Source organism: Nannospalax galili, unplaced genomic scaffold (assembly GCF_000622305.1).
Source record: "Nannospalax galili isolate Female #2095 unplaced genomic scaffold, S.galili_v1.0 scaffold3109, whole genome shotgun sequence".
Lineage (NCBI taxonomy): Eukaryota > Metazoa > Chordata > Mammalia > Rodentia > Spalacidae > Nannospalax > Nannospalax galili.
This window is the reverse complement of record NW_008358944.1, coordinates 10888-28588: the sequence shown is the minus strand read 5'-3', so window position 1 is coordinate 28588 and position 17701 is coordinate 10888.

Below are 17701 nucleotides of genomic sequence, written 5' to 3'. Positions count from 1 at the left end.
TAAGAATGCTCCCTTTGTACATTTGGGGTGATCTATCACCCCGGGACTGAGAAGTATTCTGGGAGATGGGGTTCAGTGCTAAGTCCAAGACAATTCTAGGGAAAACAGGACAGTTGCTCACTTTATGAGCTATCTCCTCTCATAACCCTAACTTTGGAATGCATCAGAAGATCCTTTAGCAAGCTGGAGAACTGAGGAGTGGAAAGAGAAGCCCTGGACTCCAGGGGAGCAGTCCCGACTGGGACCAAACATTAAAGCCTTGGTGTTTGTTTAGGAATTTTAAGTTTATTGAATTGCGATTATATCATATGACATGAAATAGCCAGAGAACCTTTTTTGTGCATTTGTAATAAGAAGCACATATTGTAAAATTTACTAGCAGAAGCATTTTTAGGTGTGCAGGTTAAGTACTCACATGGCTTTGCAGAAGAATGGGGAATATTTTCATCTTGTAAAACTGAAATTCGGTATCCACATAGCAACTCTTCTCTGCCCCCACCCTCCTACAATGTCTAATCTTGGTTGTCAGCTTGACTGAATCTGGAATCAACTAAAAGGAAAGCCACTGGGCGTGCCTGTGAGGAATTTTCTTGATCAGATTATTTGAAGTGGGAAGATCCCCTTTTACATGTGGGCAGCACCTTCTTGTGGCAGCTCAGTCAAAGAAGGTAGAAAAGGAAATTGAGTGTTCATCCCACTGCCTTCATTCCCACTGGCAAGTTTATGTGCCCTTTGCTGCCTCTGCTGCATTCCTTTGATGGTATTAGGACTCAGCTTCTGGCTTTCAATGTGGACGGAAGACTATAAATCTCATCTGATAAATCCCCCTTTAATATAATATACTAAGTACATTCTGTAAGCTCTGTTCCTCTAGAGAGCCCTGACTTACACACCTGGCAACCAGCATTCTACCCCAACGGTCTTTTCCTAGGTTTTAGAGTGACAGGAAGTCAGGAACAGAGAGGAGAGAGGGTGTGTATCCTGCCTGAGTTTCTGGGGCTGGGGAAATAACTCAGAGTTGATTAAGGGCACAGGGAGAGACCAGAGAGCTGCCTAACATGGTCACACTTGTCTCTGCCCTCCCCTAGGGAGGTGTCATCTTGGCTATTGATATTTCAGTGCCTGGCATGGAGCTTGTCACACAACAAATGTTCAACAGACATCTGTGATCTGTTATATGAATGATCAAAAATTTCAACTGTAACTGTTTTACAAAATATATGTTTGTGATAAAGAGAAAAAAAAAGTTCTAGAAGATAGAACACCTGGGGTCAGTATAGCTCGAGGGTAATGGACAATGATGGGAGAATTTTGGAGAGTAAAGATGGTGAAAACAGAGTATGGTGCTTGTCCCTTGCTTGCTGCTTGTTTCTGTCCTTCGGGATCCTGCTCAATATCCGTAACAAAGGGAGATTTATTCCTTTTCTCTGCTTACTCCAGTCATCTGCCTTACACATTTTTCTGCTCCCAGTTGCTAACTTGGCTAGCAGTGAATGTGCCTTCCAGTGTGGTGACCCCATCAGGAATCACCCATTTCTGTGGGTGGTAAACTTCTGTCACGCCAGCTGGTGGCACTGGTGTACAGCATTCTCCACTGCCTAGTTGGCTTTACACTGCCCTACCCTCTTCTCCTCATCTGTGGAGTGTTCCCTTGAGTCTGTTGGGGCCCAGTACCAAAAGGCAGATTTTTTTCATTCCCATTTCCTTAGTATATTTCAAAACCCAAACCCAAACCAAAAAACCCATCCCATTGAGATTGATCATAAGCCATGAAACACACACACACACACACACACACACACACACACACATACCACCTATGTATCTGAGAAGGACTAGTTACAGGTTCTCAAAGAAGTTCCTAAATCTACACATGCCCAAGTCACTTAAATGAGATGACATAGTAGCACATAAGCTATGCATAACCTTTCCCATGTACTTTAAATGATGTCTCAATACCTGTTGTATTGAATACAGTGCAATGCTCTATAAATGTTTGCTATACTGTTGTTTAGGGGATAACAAGAAAAAAGTTCTATACATGTTCACTATAGTACAGGCATTTTTTTTCCTGAATATTTTCTACGCATAGTTAGTTAAATCCACAGAAGTGGATCCCAAAGGTATGAAGTGCCTACTGTATTCATTTCTACCTTCTCCACATCGGGAAACAGCCTCCTCTCTGCTTTCCCCCAAGCAGCCCCATGCACTGCATCCATCATCTTAAACATCTCTTTTACCGGTCTGTCTAGTAATTTCAGTGGCAACGTTTCTCACAGCACAGCCTGAGTGCTGTTTCTGGTCAAGTCAATCCTCTCACTGTCCCAGCATTGCCACACTGACCCCCTCCTCTGTCTCTTCCTAGCCCTATTCCTATTTCATGAGCTGTAAGGCAGCTTCCCAGGTCTTCCCAGTCTTGGAATGCTGTAGCATTTAGATGAGAACTCTTCTGTGTTATGTGTTTTATTACCTATTATCTCACAGTTGCTAGACTTTTCTCCTTCTGATGACTTTGTCGTCTCGACACAACTAAGCCAGAGCTAGGTTCCCAAGAATCTCTCTCTGGTTATGGTTCAAGATTAAGTTTAGTCACAAAAGAAAAGGATTGGAAAATGGACGTGAAGCAGCATCTGTGATGTCTGAGAGTTGCTGTGCACATTGCACAGGGAACAAGTTGCTGTGGATGCTGCCTTATAGACAGGGGTTAATGGCCAAGCCCATAGCTCTATCTGATCTCATTCTTCACTATTAAGTTTCAAGTGGGCATGTACATGTGCAGCTCTGTGGTAGGGGGCACAATATTTTTCTGGTGGCTTCTAGTGTCAGCCCAAGTAACAATCAGAGAGCTTCTGTGCAGTATAGTGATATTCGTGGGCAACGAGGATCTAGACACTCACTTCCATTTTATCCACATAGTGTTTGAGATTTGCGCAAGATTGATTGATTGATTGATTGATTTATTATCTTTTTGAGACAGTGTTTCCCTATAGCCCCAGATGGTGTGTAGCTCACTATGTAGACCAGGCTGGCTTCAAACTCACAGAGATCCATCTGCCTCTGCCTCCCAAGTGCTGCTCCCCTGCTCATGTGCAACTTTTAGATGGGCATTCCCAGGAGGCAGTAGGAAATGCAGAAGAGGCTTTAGGAGAGAGGTTTGGGCTGGAAGGGTTTGGGGGATTGGCATGTAGACAGCAGGGGAGCTGATGGTGGCATGAGAACACAGCAGAGTATGGATACAGGAAAAGGCAGGGGTGAACCCAGAGCATGGCAACCTAGGAAGGAGTGGTGAACTGTGAGATTATGGAGAAGCAAAGGAGGCTGAGAAAGATGTGGAAGAAGAGCATCAACAAGGACCAAGTAAGTACCACCGACCTTTCTCCCTGAGTACTGGGCAGGTATAAAGCATTGTTAAAATCTGTTAAATGGGGCTGGACAGGTGGCTCAGTGGTTAAGGGTGTATACTGTATACTGCTCTTGCAAAGGACTTGAGTTAGGTTCTCAGGACCCACTGCAGGTGGCTCACAACTGCCTCCCGCTCCTAGAGCTCTGAAGCCCTCTTCTGGCTGCCACAGGCATCTGATTTTATGTTCACCCCCCATATACATAATTATAAAATAGATCTTTTAGATTCACTGTTAGTGTTTTAATATGTTCTTTAAGTTCATATTATAAGCTCCTCTTCTGATATTCACTTTCCTGTAAATAAGCAAAGATATTGGAAGATGGAACAATTGACTCCTTAATTATCAGCTGTTGGTTAGACTCTGTCTTGCTGCCTTGGCTACCTTGAACAACAGGGCTATTAGTCTAACAGCCAAATGAACTACCCTTATGCCAGGACCAGCTGTCTTAAATACTTCACAGATGCCTTGAGACAACTATGCCAAGACTGTAGCTGATTGTTCTGGCTCCTGGAGGCACAGCACCAGCCAGGGCTGTTTCAAACAGTTGTAATAGACTCCTGGTTATCACAAGCCCCTGGGAACTATTTCCACATAGGCCAGACCCAAACAAATGGCTGTGATTGGTTCTCTCTCTCTCTCTCTCTCTCTCTCTCTCTCTCTCCCTCTCTCTCCTAGGGCTATATAAGCAGGTTCCTCAGGTTTACTTAGTGAGTTGTAGGAAACACTGGCCTGTGCCGCCTTCCCTGGTATTGTAATGTCAGACCCAGTACAAGTTTTCTGTCCAGTAAGCTTTTCTTTAGCATTGTGGGCCGAGCTGGTAACACAAAGGGGGACACAGCAGAGACAGCGGAGAATGGTGGTGATAGCAGTGGCAAGGCGAGGCAGCAGAGTGGCGGGGGAGCAGAGTGTGACAAGGGTAACTATACTTGAAGGATCAGTAGGCCAAGTTGTGCAAACCTCAGCTGAGCAGTGTCAGAGTGGCCAGGGCAGGAAGAGGAGTGGCAGAGGACAGAGATGAAAGGGAGCGTGTGAGAGCTGAGGCTACAGGATGAGAGGCTGTAAGGAGTCAGAGAAGAGAACCTGTAGGTTCTGATTGCTAAAAGAGTTTCAGAGAGCTGAGCTCAGGGCCAAAGGTCTCAGACCCCAGGCGGAGAGCTCCAACACTGGCTGCTGCCTAGGGCTTAGAGGCTCAGTACCTGAGGGCAGCACAGGGCTGTAACACTAGAGAATGCTGCTGCTGCCGCTGCTGCTGTTGGAGACTGCCAAACACTGAGGGAACAGAAAGCCACCAGACACTACCATTTGAAGAGAGTCCCCTTGCCTGCCCATGGATTCTATGTGGGTAGAGCAAAAGAACTCTCAGCCACTATGCTATCCAGAAGGTCAAATAAAGTGCAAGCTGGATTTAGCTGTAGCAGTTTTTATGTGAATAAATCTTAGACCCAGCAGGAAAATTACAATGGCTTAAGGAGTTCATTCATTTCATAAATATGCTAAAACAAAGAAGCAGAAACTGGGTTGCTTGAAACAACAAAAATCCATTGTCTCACAGTTCTGGAAGCCAGAAATCAAAAACAAGGTGTTGGCAGCACCATGCACTCTCTGAAGGCTGTGGGGAAGAATTGTTCCAACGACTCTCTTAGTTTGTGGAGTTGCTTACAAGTCTGGGCCTGCCCCAGCTTGTAGACCATCACTCCAGCTAGGTTTCTGGGCTGCTCCTTTGCTCTCATCTCTGCCCCTATCACGGAGCTCCCCCTATGTGCGTATCCGTGTCTCTTCTCCTCTTATAAAGACATCAGGCATAGCAGATTAAGGACACACACTTAACTGATTGTATCTGCAACAACTCTCTTTCCAAATAAAGTCACATGCTAGAGTTTCTAGGAAGGACATAATTTATGTGAGTGGGGGCACTGTTCAATCTAGTACATGAGATAAGTAAGAGCAAGAAAGATTACAGACTGCCTTGATTTAAGAAGTTAGAAAGGGAGACGTGGCTAAAGGCAGAAATTTTTTCAAGATGTGAGAGATTTGATCATGTTACTATATTGCATAAATTAAAGAGCTCTAGGGATGGAGAAGCTAAAGATTCCAAACTGAGAGCAAGTAATTGATGGGGCCAGCTCCCAAGTGTGTGGGGTCTGAAGTGCAGGTGGATGGCTCAACCATGGGCTTGTAAGTAGGGGGCAGGAGAGATGTATGTAGGTGCAGATGTGGTGGGGGAGGAAGGAGGCAAGTAGTTTAGCTGGATGAAGTGTGACCACACAGCTCTGGGAATATTGAAGGTGTTCAGCAAATAAATGAAGAGCAGATGTTGGTGTGAGCAGCTGAAATAACAGCTTGTGAAATCAGCCCTACTCTGTGGGTAGAAGATTAGTTAAGGATTCTGGCCATGGGAACCAAGAGGAGGAGGACAATATGCTTATGATGACAGATGGAACTGTGTGTGTGTGTGTGTGTGTGTGTGTGTGGTGTTTCTCTGTTAACCTGCAAACTGCTCTGAAGGCCAGAGGGAAGCTCTGCGATCTAGTGAATGTTCTGGCCCTTGATTGGAGATGGCGTCTCACACAGCAGTAACTTTGCCCTGGGGGAATGGTCCTAGATTGTGGCAGTCAGGAGGGTTCCTTATGAAGAAGGGATAAGGGGAAGGAATGTAGCTGTAATGCTGAGCTTCAAAGAGAGTTCTCTGAGGTGACTCAGGCAGGGTGGTGGCAGATGAGGCAGACTTAAGAGGCCCTTTACTGCTTTGATGCCAGCATGGAGTTTAGCTCACCAAGAGCAGAGCCAGTCACTATCTAGGCCCTTGTATTAGCTTGAATTTTTCCCTCAGGCCTTGAGTAATACAGTCACTTGCTATATAACAACTTGGATAACCAAATATTTGACAGTGGTCCCCTAAGACTGTGTCACCTAGAATGTTTGTTTTCTTCTGCTTCAACAGGTAAAAAGTAAGACCCAGGTCAAGGCAACACTACTCTGTCTAGTCCTCTGTGACTTCTGGTCATGACTTTATGACTTTGGTCAAAGGTTTTGCCTTTGGTTCTTGGCCACTTGTCAGGAAGTGATTTAGTAGTAACTATGCTGAGACTTAGATGATTGTACTTGAAGACATTTCAAATGAGTAAATGCTTATGTTCCATCTAATAACTCATTTTAAAAAACAAAAGGCTAGGGGCTGAAGAGGTGGCTCAACAGTTGAGAGCTGCTTGCTCTTGCAGAGGACCTGGGTTCAGTTCCCAGCACCCACATGGCAGCTCACAACTGTTCTTGACTTCAGTTCTAGGGCATCTGATACCCTCTTCTGGTCTCCATGAGCACCAGGCACTCTCGTGGTGTATTTACATACATGCAAGCAAAACATTCATATACATAAAATAAAACTAAAACTAAAAAGGCTGATGTTTTTTCATTCTGGCTATACACAGAGCCAACAGAGAGCTCTTAAGAATATTCTGAGGGGTGGAGGAGATGGCTCAGTCAGTAAAGTGTTTGCTACACAATTATGAGAACCTAACTTCAATCTCCCACACCCATGTAGAAAATCCATGTGTACAGTATGTGCCTATAATCCCGGCGTTAGGGAGGTGATGACAGGAGGATCCCTTGGGCCTGCTGCCAGCTGATCTAGCTGAATTGATGAGATCCAGGTCCAGTGAGAGACCCTGTCTCAAAAAAATAAGGTGGAGAAATGATTGAGGGATGACACCTGGCATTGACCGCTGGCCTCCACATGCACATGAATGCACATGCATGTGCACCTGTATACATGTGTCTCTGCCATCCATGCACAAGATAGCATGCTTTCCTGCTCATTCTGCTTTATCCTTTGCAGCACTGATCACCACTTGCTGTATTATGTGTTTGTTTACTATTCATTTCCTCTCTAGAATGTGAATCTATAACAGCAAGTTGTCTGTTCACTGATGTGTGTGGTAGTTAATCTTGATTGTAATCAGACTAGATTGAGAGACACCTCAGAGGTTAGAGCATGCTCTGGGGGTATCTGAGGGTCTTTCCATAGACATAGCATAAGGACACTGGCCTAATTAGTGGTCTAATCCACTGATGGCTCAAAAAATTGGATAGATTATTGGGAGGCGGTGGAGCTGTGGAAACTGAGGTCAGGTTAGAGGAAGTAGGTCACATGTCTTTGAAGGACATATCTTGGCTTAGGCCCCTTCTTATCACTTCTCTCTGCTTCCTGGTCACCATGAGGTAAGTAGCTTGGATTTACCACACGGTCTTGCTGCTGTGGTGTTCAGCCCCACTACAGACTCACAGCAATGGTGCCAGCAGACCATGGACTGAAACCTTGGCAGTGTGAGCCAAGATATGCCTTTCCTGTCTTCAGGTTGTTCTCTCATCTGTTTATCACAACAATAAAAGATATGTCCAAGACAAGGTGTTTCCATGTCTACCCAGAGTAGGTGCTTAATCAACAGTTTTTGAATGAAAACTAGAGGACAAGAGGACAGAAGGAAGCGAACGAATGAAGAAGAGCGTTGGTGGGGGTGACAGTGTAAGAGAGCAGTGGGTATGGATCTACGGGGCTTACCTTCCAGACAGAAGACCACGGCAGCCCCGCCAGTTAGGCTGAGGTGTAGCTTCAGACGCCCCTGCAATAAAGGAGCTGGTGGACAGAACTGGTCCTAAATACAGGAGGTTTATGGCTTTCCACCCTTTGGAGTACAGTCCACTCAGTCCTAATTGGCCATGAGCATTCTGTCCATCTCTTCCTTTACTTGCTTCCTCCTCAGGATTCCTGCACTGCACAAACTCACAGCTTAGTTAGAAGTGAGATTCTGTATAGGATGTGGTGTTTTCTCTATGTGAGCATTACCTCTCTGCTGGAAGGAAACTCAAAATACTCAACAAAACACCATTACCCAATTAACAAAGTTGGGGGCTGGAGAGATGGCTCAGAGGTTAAGAACACTTACTGCTCTTCCAGAAGACCTGGGTTCACTTCTCAGCACCCACATAGCAACTAATGACCAGCCTTAATTCCGGTTCCACAGGATCTGGTGTCCTCTTCTGGTCTCCATGGGCACTGTACAGCATGGATGCAGGCAAAACAGCCATAAAATAAATAAATAAAATTTTAAAGATTAAAGTGTACACCTTTCAACTTTCTTCAAATGTTAGAGAATAGAATATGCATTATTTCCTTGAGATGGAAATTATAACGGTGCTTCAGTTACCACAGACTGTATCAGATTACTTCTTTTACTCCATCCAGTTCTTCTGTGTGCATATACGTGTGTGTTGTTTTGTTTGTTTGTTTGTTTGGGTTGGTTCTTTGAGACGGGGTCTCCCAATGGCCCAAGCTGACCTGGAACTTACTATGTAGACCAGGCTGGCCTTAATCTCACAGAGCTCTATCTGTCTCCGCCTCCTGAGTATTGGGATTAAAGGTGTGCACCTCCATGCCTGGCCTGTATGTGTGCATTTCTCCCTTCCTTCCTTCCTTCCTTCCTTCCTTCCTTCCTTCCTTCCTTCCTTCCTTCCTTCCTTCCCTCCCTCCCTCTCTCCCTCCCTCCTTCCCTCCTTCCCTCCTTCCCTCCTTCCCTCCTTCCTTCTTTCCTTTTCTTTTCTTGAGACAGGATCTTTCTTTGGCCTGGAACTTGCCCATTTAGCTAGACTGCCTGACCAGTGGGTCTCAGGTACCTGTCTATGCACCATCACATCTAGTTTGTGTGTGTGTGTGTGTGTGTGTGTGTGTGTGTGTGTATGTGTGTGTAAACTAACTTTTATGAATAAACCATAAGGAAACTTGATACTTGGTAAGCTAATTTAAAAGTTTACATTGGTGGATGAAGCTGTTCCCAGAAGCTATAGGTTATTAAAGGAAAATCCCAGCATTGGAGATGGACTACCCTGCTATGAGTTGTTGGTCAAGGAGGCCCCAAGACCCTCCAAAACTATACAGGGAATTGCTACTGCTTTACTCGCCCAGCAGAATTAGATGGTAAGACCCCATTTCTGAAGACACCATGTACTTTGAGCTGCAGAACACGGAAAAATCAAGCTGGAAGTGAGCTTGAGGATTCCTCCCTGCTGGGTAGCACTCATAGTTCTGGAAGGTGCTATGCAAGCTATTGTGGGAGAATTGTTATCAATGATCTTATCTAGCTGTGGACCCTACTAAATGGTTAGGCAAGATGTGCCCACTGGCGCAACAGTCGAAAGTCTGTCAACCATTTTCTAATTGGGTTTGAGACCCACTCCAGTGGAAGAAATTCAGATCTGGTACTGTAAACCCAGGTCAAAAGTCCATGGCTGGGGCATTATAGGCTATGGGGGCGGAAGTTACTGTGTTTTGCTAAATGGACATTATGTGACCTTATAAATAACTATGTTTTTGCCCACAGACTAGTGTTGCTTTCAATTTTGTTCAGAGAAGCTTCTTTCTGCAGTAGGCCATGGTAACTACAGAGACACATAATTGGTCAAAGCAATGAGAATAAGTGACTGTTGGGGTTGGCGAGATGGCTCGGTGGTTGAGAGCACTGGCTGCTCTTGTGGAGGACCCAGGTTCAATTCCCAGTACCCACATGGCAACTAACAACCATCCATAACTCCAGCTCCAGAAGATTGATTCCCTCTTCTGACCTCTGCAGGCATTACACAACACGGGTGCACTTACACACATGCAGGAAATGCACTCATACACATAAAATAAAAGTAATAAAATATTTTTTAAAAGTGGCTATTGAAGCTCATCCATAAATAAGACATCTGCATCACCCTTCCAAGGCTCAGGGAGCATCAAGGAAGAGGGGGCAGAAGTAATGTTAAAGCCAGAAGGGCAAGGAGTGGTGTGGGCTGTGAAAATTCTAGATGTAACTGACTGTTGCACTCCAACTCTCAGCAGCTATGATTACATGCTCAGGATCTGTATAGGATTGGGCTGGTCAGCATACTGTCATGAGCTGAAAGGCTCATGAGGCCCCACCCCTCCCTGGAACATTGTATGTAGCTAATGGTTGGTCAGGGAGGAAGAGATTTTATTTTCAGTGGGTAGCTACTGGTAATGTGCCCATGCTGCTGTGAACAAGCCCTCAGTCATGCTCCTGTAAGCAGCCCTAATGAAACTCACTGAGTCCTAAAAAATGATATGAAAGCAGAAGGGGCATTAGTTGAGAAAGAAAGGGATCAGTGGGAGCGGGAAGAGGACAAGAGACAGTAAGAGGAGGTGACTATGGTCAAAATGCATTATATATGTCTATGAAGACATAATCAAACTAGTATTACATACTAATTAATACACATTAATAAAACATTTAAAAAGAATGAAACACTGGGAAAAGATGCTGGAGATAAATGTCTCCCATCTTCTCACTTTATACAGAAGGCCATCAAGGTCAACTGCAATGCTAACAAATGGCCACACAGGGCCACCATGTAGGAGGCACCTGTGACAATTCCACTGGTGGGAGGAGCCAGGATATCATGCTGGGAGGTGACCAGCCCCAGATGTGGGCTCCAGTTCTGGGACTGTAGGGTCCATGAGCCAGTTAGAACTAAGGGAGGCCAAGGCAGAAGTTGTACTTTGCCTAGAGGAAGAGTCAGAGACAGCTGGAAGGCGATGGAAGAGAGCAATAGGGTCAAGAGAAGTCAAGGCTGCCAGAGGGCATTGAAAGGGAAGGAGAAGAGCCCAGGACTCAGAGCCATTCCCACTTGGACTCCGCTATAGGCTGGAAATGGCTGTCACCCGTTACACTGTTGTGTGAGACAACCGGATTACAAAGGGTTGAAGGGAGAAAGGAGGAGAGAGCAAGCAGGGGTGACAATGGTCAGAGACTTATAGATATCTTCTGAAGACCAAGAAGGAAGGAAAAAAAGGAGAATGGGATCTTGAGGGGAAAACAGTTGAAGTAGTTTCTTTAGGGGAATGGTGTGGTGATAACAAGAATCCCTTTTTGTGAGGGTGTTGGGGGGACGAGCTGGTCTTGCAGGAAGGGTTTAAAGTTTTCCTTTTATTTTATATCTGTTTGAAGGCTTTCATCTCTCAAATGGGTGAAAAGATCCATATTATGGGCTTCTGAGGATTAAGTGGGAAAACGTCTGATGATATTAGCACTGTGCTGGGCACACCTAGTACATGCTAATTATTTTAATATTTTATTACTGCAAGTCTGTGAAGTACACATCCCAGAATCACAAAGCCAAGGGAAGCAACATTCACATTTTAAGTCTCATCTTGATATCTTATTTATCATTTTATGTAGGAGAGCTTTTTAAAGAAATATCATTTCATATATTTTAGAAGATGGCTCTGGTAACATGCCCAAGGAAATATTCTTTTTTATTTCTCATGCACATGCAGACAATATACGTATCAATTAAGTGTTACTTCGTGAGCCAAGTTCCCTCCTCGTGGGTGCTGGTTTTGGATTTATTACCCACATCTGTAAAAGAAATAAAGAGTGGGAACAGAAAGTGCTGTGACAAACGATAGAACTATGTTTTTTTTTTTTTCCTTCATTTTGATAAGAAACCTCCTGTAATCCAAGATTGAGGAAACTTTACATGTTTTTAAAAACTACTTCTTTGCAGGCTGAAGTGATTTTAAGCAGAGGTACAGCTTAGACTAACAGGAGAGGAACTTTCTTTTGGAAGAATCTATCTCTGCTGTTTTGGTGAGTACAGAAAAAAAATGACCAAGAGAAGAGAGAGAGAGACAAAGGGGTGGAGAGAGAGAGAAAAAATCAAGGGACAAAATATTATTATTTTCAAAAAAGATATTTATTCTGTCCACCAGTGTACAGGCCAGAGCAGAGAGGACTTAGTCACAGTCGTAAGAGCAGCCCAGCATCTGGTATCAGGTTTACTCCAACGAACAGTCTTACATGACTGAATTAGTAAAACGCTGCAGTACATATTAGCTGTGTGTATTTAACAGCATAGCTAGGCAGTTACACGATGTTGAGAGTAACCGAAAGAGAAAAAAAAAAATACCATATGATGTCATTCTGTAATGTAGAGCTGCACATCCACATAATTGGCCTGTTTCTACAGAGATACAAACATATTAAAGGCACATATGGAGCACACTGGAGAGGTTGCCTATGGGGGGGAGAAGAATGATGTGGAAAAGGGGGAAAATAAACCTGTCAAACATACAGGTAATGATCATGTGTCTGAGCTGAGGAGTAAGTGAGGAGTGAGTGACTGAGTGAGTGAGGAGTGAGTGACTGAGGAGTGAGTGAGTGAGTGAGTGAGGAGTGAGTGAGGAGTGTGTGAGGAGTGAGTGACTGAGGAGTGAGTGAGTGAGTGAGTGAGGAGTGAGGAGTGAGTGAGTGAGGAGTGAGTGATGAGTGAGTGAGTGAGGAGTGAGTGAGGAGTGAGGAGTGAGTGAGGAGTGAGTGAGGAGTGAGTGATGAGTGAGTGAGTGAGTGAGTGAGGAGTGAGTGATGAGTGAGTGAGTGAGTGAGTAAGGAGTGAGTGATGAGTGAGTGAGTGAGTGAGGAGTGAGGAGTGAGTGAGGAGTGAGGAGTGAGTGAGGAGTGAGGAGTGAGTGAGGAGTGAGGAGTGAGTGAGGAGTGAGGAGTGAGTGAGGAGTGAGGAGTGAGTGAGGAGTGAGGAGTGAGTGAGGAGTGAGGAGTGAGTGAGGAGTGAGGAGTGAGTGAGGAGTGAGGAGTGAGTGAGGAGTGAGGAGTGAGTGAGGAGTGAGGAGTGAGTGAGGAGTGAGGAGTGAGTGAGGAGTGAGGAGTGAGTGAGGAGTGAGGAGTGAGTGAGGAGTGAGGAGTGAGTGAGGAGTGAGGAGTGAGTGAGGAGTGAGGAGTGAGTGAGGAGTGAGGAGTGAGTGAGGAGTGAGGAGTGAGTGAGGAGTGAGGAGTGAGTGAGGAGTGAGGAGTGAGTGAGGAGTGAGGAGTGAGTGAGGAGTGAGGAGTGAGTGAGGAGTGAGGAGTGAGTGAGGAGTGAGGAGTGAGTGAGGAGTGAGGAGTGAGTGAGGAGTGAGGAGTGAGTGAGGAGTGAGGAGTGAGTGAGGAGTGAGGAGTGAGTGAGGAGTGAGGAGTGAGTGAGGAGTGAGGAGTGAGTGAGGAGTGAGGAGTGAGTGAGGAGTGAGGAGTGAGTGAGGAGTGAGGAGTGAGTGAGGAGTGAGGAGTGAGTGAGGAGTGAGGAGTGAGTGAGGAGTGAGGAGTGAGTGAGGAGTGAGGAGTGAGTGAGGAGTGAGGAGTGAGTGAGGAGTGAGGAGTGAGTGAGGAGTGAGGAGTGAGTGAGGAGTGAGGAGTGAGTGAGGAGTGAGGAGTGAGTGAGGAGTGAGGAGTGAGTGAGGAGTGAGGAGTGAGTGAGGAGTGAGGAGTGAGTGAGGAGTGAGGAGTGAGTGAGGAGTGAGGAGTGAGTGAGGAGTGAGGAGTGAGTGAGGAGTGAGGAGTGAGTGAGGAGTGAGGAGTGAGTGAGGAGTGAGGAGTGAGTGAGGAGTGAGGAGTGAGTGAGGAGTGAGGAGTGAGTGAGGAGTGAGGAGTGAGTGAGGAGTGAGGAGTGAGTGAGGAGTGAGGAGTGAGTGAGGAGTGAGGAGTGAGTGAGGAGTGAGGAGTGAGTGAGGAGTGAGGAGTGAGTGAGGAGTGAGGAGTGAGTGAGGAGTGAGGAGTGAGTGAGGAGTGAGGAGTGAGTGAGGAGTGAGGAGTGAGTGAGGAGTGAGGAGTGAGTGAGGAGTGAGGAGTGAGTGAGGAGTGAGGAGTGAGTGAGGAGTGAGGAGTGAGTGAGGAGTGAGGAGTGAGTGAGGAGTGAGGAGTGAGTGAGGAGTGAGGAGTGAGTGAGGAGTGAGGAGTGAGTGAGGAGTGAGGAGTGAGTGAGGAGTGAGGAGTGAGTGAGGAGTGAGGAGTGAGTGAGGAGTGAGGAGTGAGTGAGGAGTGAGGAGTGAGTGAGGAGTGAGGAGTGAGTGAGGAGTGAGGAGTGAGTGAGGAGTGAGGAGTGAGTGAGGAGTGAGGAGTGAGTGAGGAGTGAGGAGTGAGTGAGGAGTGAGGAGTGAGTGAGGAGTGAGGAGTGAGTGAGGAGTGAGGAGTGAGTGAGGAGTGAGGAGTGAGTGAGGAGTGAGGAGTGAGTGAGGAGTGAGGAGTGAGTGAGGAGTGAGGAGTGAGTGAGGAGTGAGGAGTGAGTGAGGAGTGAGGAGTGAGTGAGGAGTGAGGAGTGAGTGAGGAGTGAGGAGTGAGTGAGGAGTGAGGAGTGAGTGAGGAGTGAGGAGTGAGTGAGGAGTGAGGAGTGAGTGAGGAGTGAGGAGTGAGTGAGGAGTGAGGAGTGAGTGAGGAGTGAGGAGTGAGTGAGGAGTGAGGAGTGAGTGAGGAGTGAGGAGTGAGTGAGGAGTGAGGAGTGAGTGAGGAGTGAGGAGTGAGTGAGGAGTGAGGAGTGAGTGAGGAGTGAGGAGTGAGTGAGGAGTGAGGAGTGAGTGAGGAGTGAGGAGTGAGTGAGGAGTGAGGAGTGAGTGAGGAGTGAGGAGTGAGTGAGGAGTGAGGAGTGAGTGAGGAGTGAGGAGTGAGTGAGGAGTGAGGAGTGAGTGAGGAGTGAGGAGTGAGTGAGGAGTGAGGAGTGAGTGAGGAGTGAGGAGTGAGTGAGGAGTGAGGAGTGAGTGAGGAGTGAGGAGTGAGTGAGTGAGGAGTGAGTGAGTGAGGAGTGAGTGAGTGAGGTGTGAGTGAGTGAGTGAGTGAGTGAGGAGTGAGTGAGGAGTGAGGAGTGTGTGAGGAGTGAGTGAGGAGTGAGTGAGTGAGGAGTGAGTGAGGAGTGAGTGAGGAGTGAGGAGTGAGTGAGGAGTGAGGAGTGAGTGAGTGAGTGAGTGAGGAGTGAGGAGTGAGGAGTGAGTGAGGAGTGAGGAGTGAGTGAGTGAGTGAGTGAGGAGTGAGGAGTGAGGAGTGAGTGAGGAGTGAGGAGTGAGTGAGTGAGTGAGTGAGGAGTGAGGAGTGAGGAGTGAGTGAGGAGTGAGGAGTGAGTGAGTGAGTGAGTGAGGAGTGAGGAGTGAGGAGTGAGTGAGGAGTGAGGAGTGAGTGAGTGAGTGAGTGAGGAGTGAGGAGTGAGGAGTGAGTGAGGAGTGAGGAGTGAGTGAGTGAGTGAGTGAGGAGTGAGGAGTGAGGAGTGAGTGAGGAGTGAGGAGTGAGTGAGTGAGTGAGTGAGGAGTGAGGAGTGAGGAGTGAGTGAGGAGTGAGGAGTGAGTGAGTGAGTGAGTGAGGAGTGAGGAGTGAGGAGTGAGTGAGGAGTGAGGAGTGAGTGAGTGAGTGAGTGAGGAGTGAGGAGTGAGGAGTGAGTGAGGAGTGAGGAGTGAGTGAGTGAGTGAGTGAGGAGTGAGGAGTGAGGAGTGAGTGAGGAGTGAGGAGTGAGTGAGTGAGTGAGTGAGGAGTGAGGAGTGAGGAGTGAGTGAGGAGTGAGGAGTGAGTGAGTGAGTGAGTGAGGAGTGAGGAGTGAGGAGTGAGTGAGGAGTGAGGAGTGAGTGAGTGAGTGAGTGAGGAGTGAGGAGTGAGGAGTGAGTGAGGAGTGAGGAGTGAGTGAGTGAGTGAGTGAGGAGTGAGGAGTGAGGAGTGAGTGAGGAGTGAGGAGTGAGTGAGTGAGTGAGTGAGGAGTGAGGAGTGAGGAGTGAGTGAGGAGTGAGGAGTGAGTGAGTGAGTGAGTGAGGAGTGAGGAGTGAGGAGTGAGTGAGGAGTGAGTGAGGAGTGAGTGAGAAGTGAGGAGTGAGTTTGTGAGGAGTGAGTGAGTGAGTGAGGAGTAGGAGTGAGTGAGGAGTGAGGAGTGAGTGAGTGAGGAGTGAGTGAGGAGTGAGTAGTGTGTGAGGAGTGAGTGAGTGAGGAGTGAGTGAGGAGTGAGTAGTGCATGAGGAGTGAGTGAGTGAGGAGTGAGTGAGGAGTGAGGAGTGAGTGAGTGAGTGAGTGAGGAGTGAGGAGTGAGGAGTGAGTGAGTGAGGAGTGAGGGAGTGAGTGAGGAGTGAGCAGTGAGGAGTAGGAGTGAGTGAGTGAGGAGTGAGTGAGGAGTGAGCGAGTGAGGACTGACGAGTGAGGGAGTGAGTGTGGAGTGAGGGAGTGAGACAGTGAGTGAGGAGTGAGTGAGTGAGTGAGGAGTGAGGAGTGAGTGAGGAGTGAGTGAGGAGTGAGGGAGTGAGGAGTGAGTGAGGAGTGAGTGAGTGAGTGAGGAGTGAGTGAGGAGTGAGTGAGGAGTGAGTGAGTGAGCAGGGGAGAGAGGACTGGGGACCCTGTTCCTTTAAAACCAGTCTGATGTAAGGACAGAGGATTTCGGGCACTCTGTCCTGGTGCTAACACTCGTGTGGAGGAATTTTTTTAGAACAGTTTAGGATGGCTTTCTTAGGGTACAGGAATTGTGGTTTCAGCCAAATATTAGAACCGTGGCCCCTGCTTTGGAACCCAGGTGGAAAGTGTGGATGCCGTCACAGAAGCTGCTATACCTATTCACATGGGCTGAACCCAAGGCTGGAACCCAAGGCTGACTCCACTTGACCTTTGCTGGAACTAAGAGAAGTGAATTAGGAAACTACCTCATTGGTCCCCCCCCACACACACACACATTGAGGGGAATGTGAACATGTGAGAGCACAAATTAAATGTCTTAAATATAATTAAGGTTTATACTTCCTTTAAAAATGTTTACTTCAGGGACTGGAGAGATGGCTCAGCGGTTAAGAGAACTGACTGCTCTTGCAGAGGACCCGGGTTTGATTCCCAGCACTGACATGGCGGCTATGAACCGTTCTTAACTCCAGTTCCAGGGGAATACGAAGCCTTCTTATGACCTCCGTGGCATTGCACGACATGGGTGCATTCACATCCATGCAAGTAATACACTCATACACATAAAAATAATAAATAAAATATTTTAAAAAATGTTTACTTCAGCTGCTGTTGCATATGAGCCTCAAAAAGTTCCTGGAATGGATTTGAGATGTTGTCTCTGTGGTTTATATTGTAGGAATCCTAAAACTGTGGTCTACAGACTATCAGCATCAGCATCAACATCTACATCAGCATCAGCTCAGCTTCAGCAACACCAGCATCAGCATTAGCATCAACATAAGCTCCAACTGAGCTTTCCCAATCTTCAGCCCAACCCAGACTCCTGAACTGAAAGTCAGTGTGGGCCAGGCATCTGAGACTTAGCAAGCCATCCAAGTGGTTCTGATGTAGCTAAGCTTCTAGAATCACTTACCTTGAACCCCTGTCCTTTAACTTGGTTGTACCAGTCTCTTTATCTTGTAATCTTTCAGCTTTTATAAGCTGAGGATTTTTTTTTTTTAAATTTTAAAAAAGTACCTAAGCCAAGGCCAAACCCCAGACTCTGAGGGATAGCGCCCAGGCATC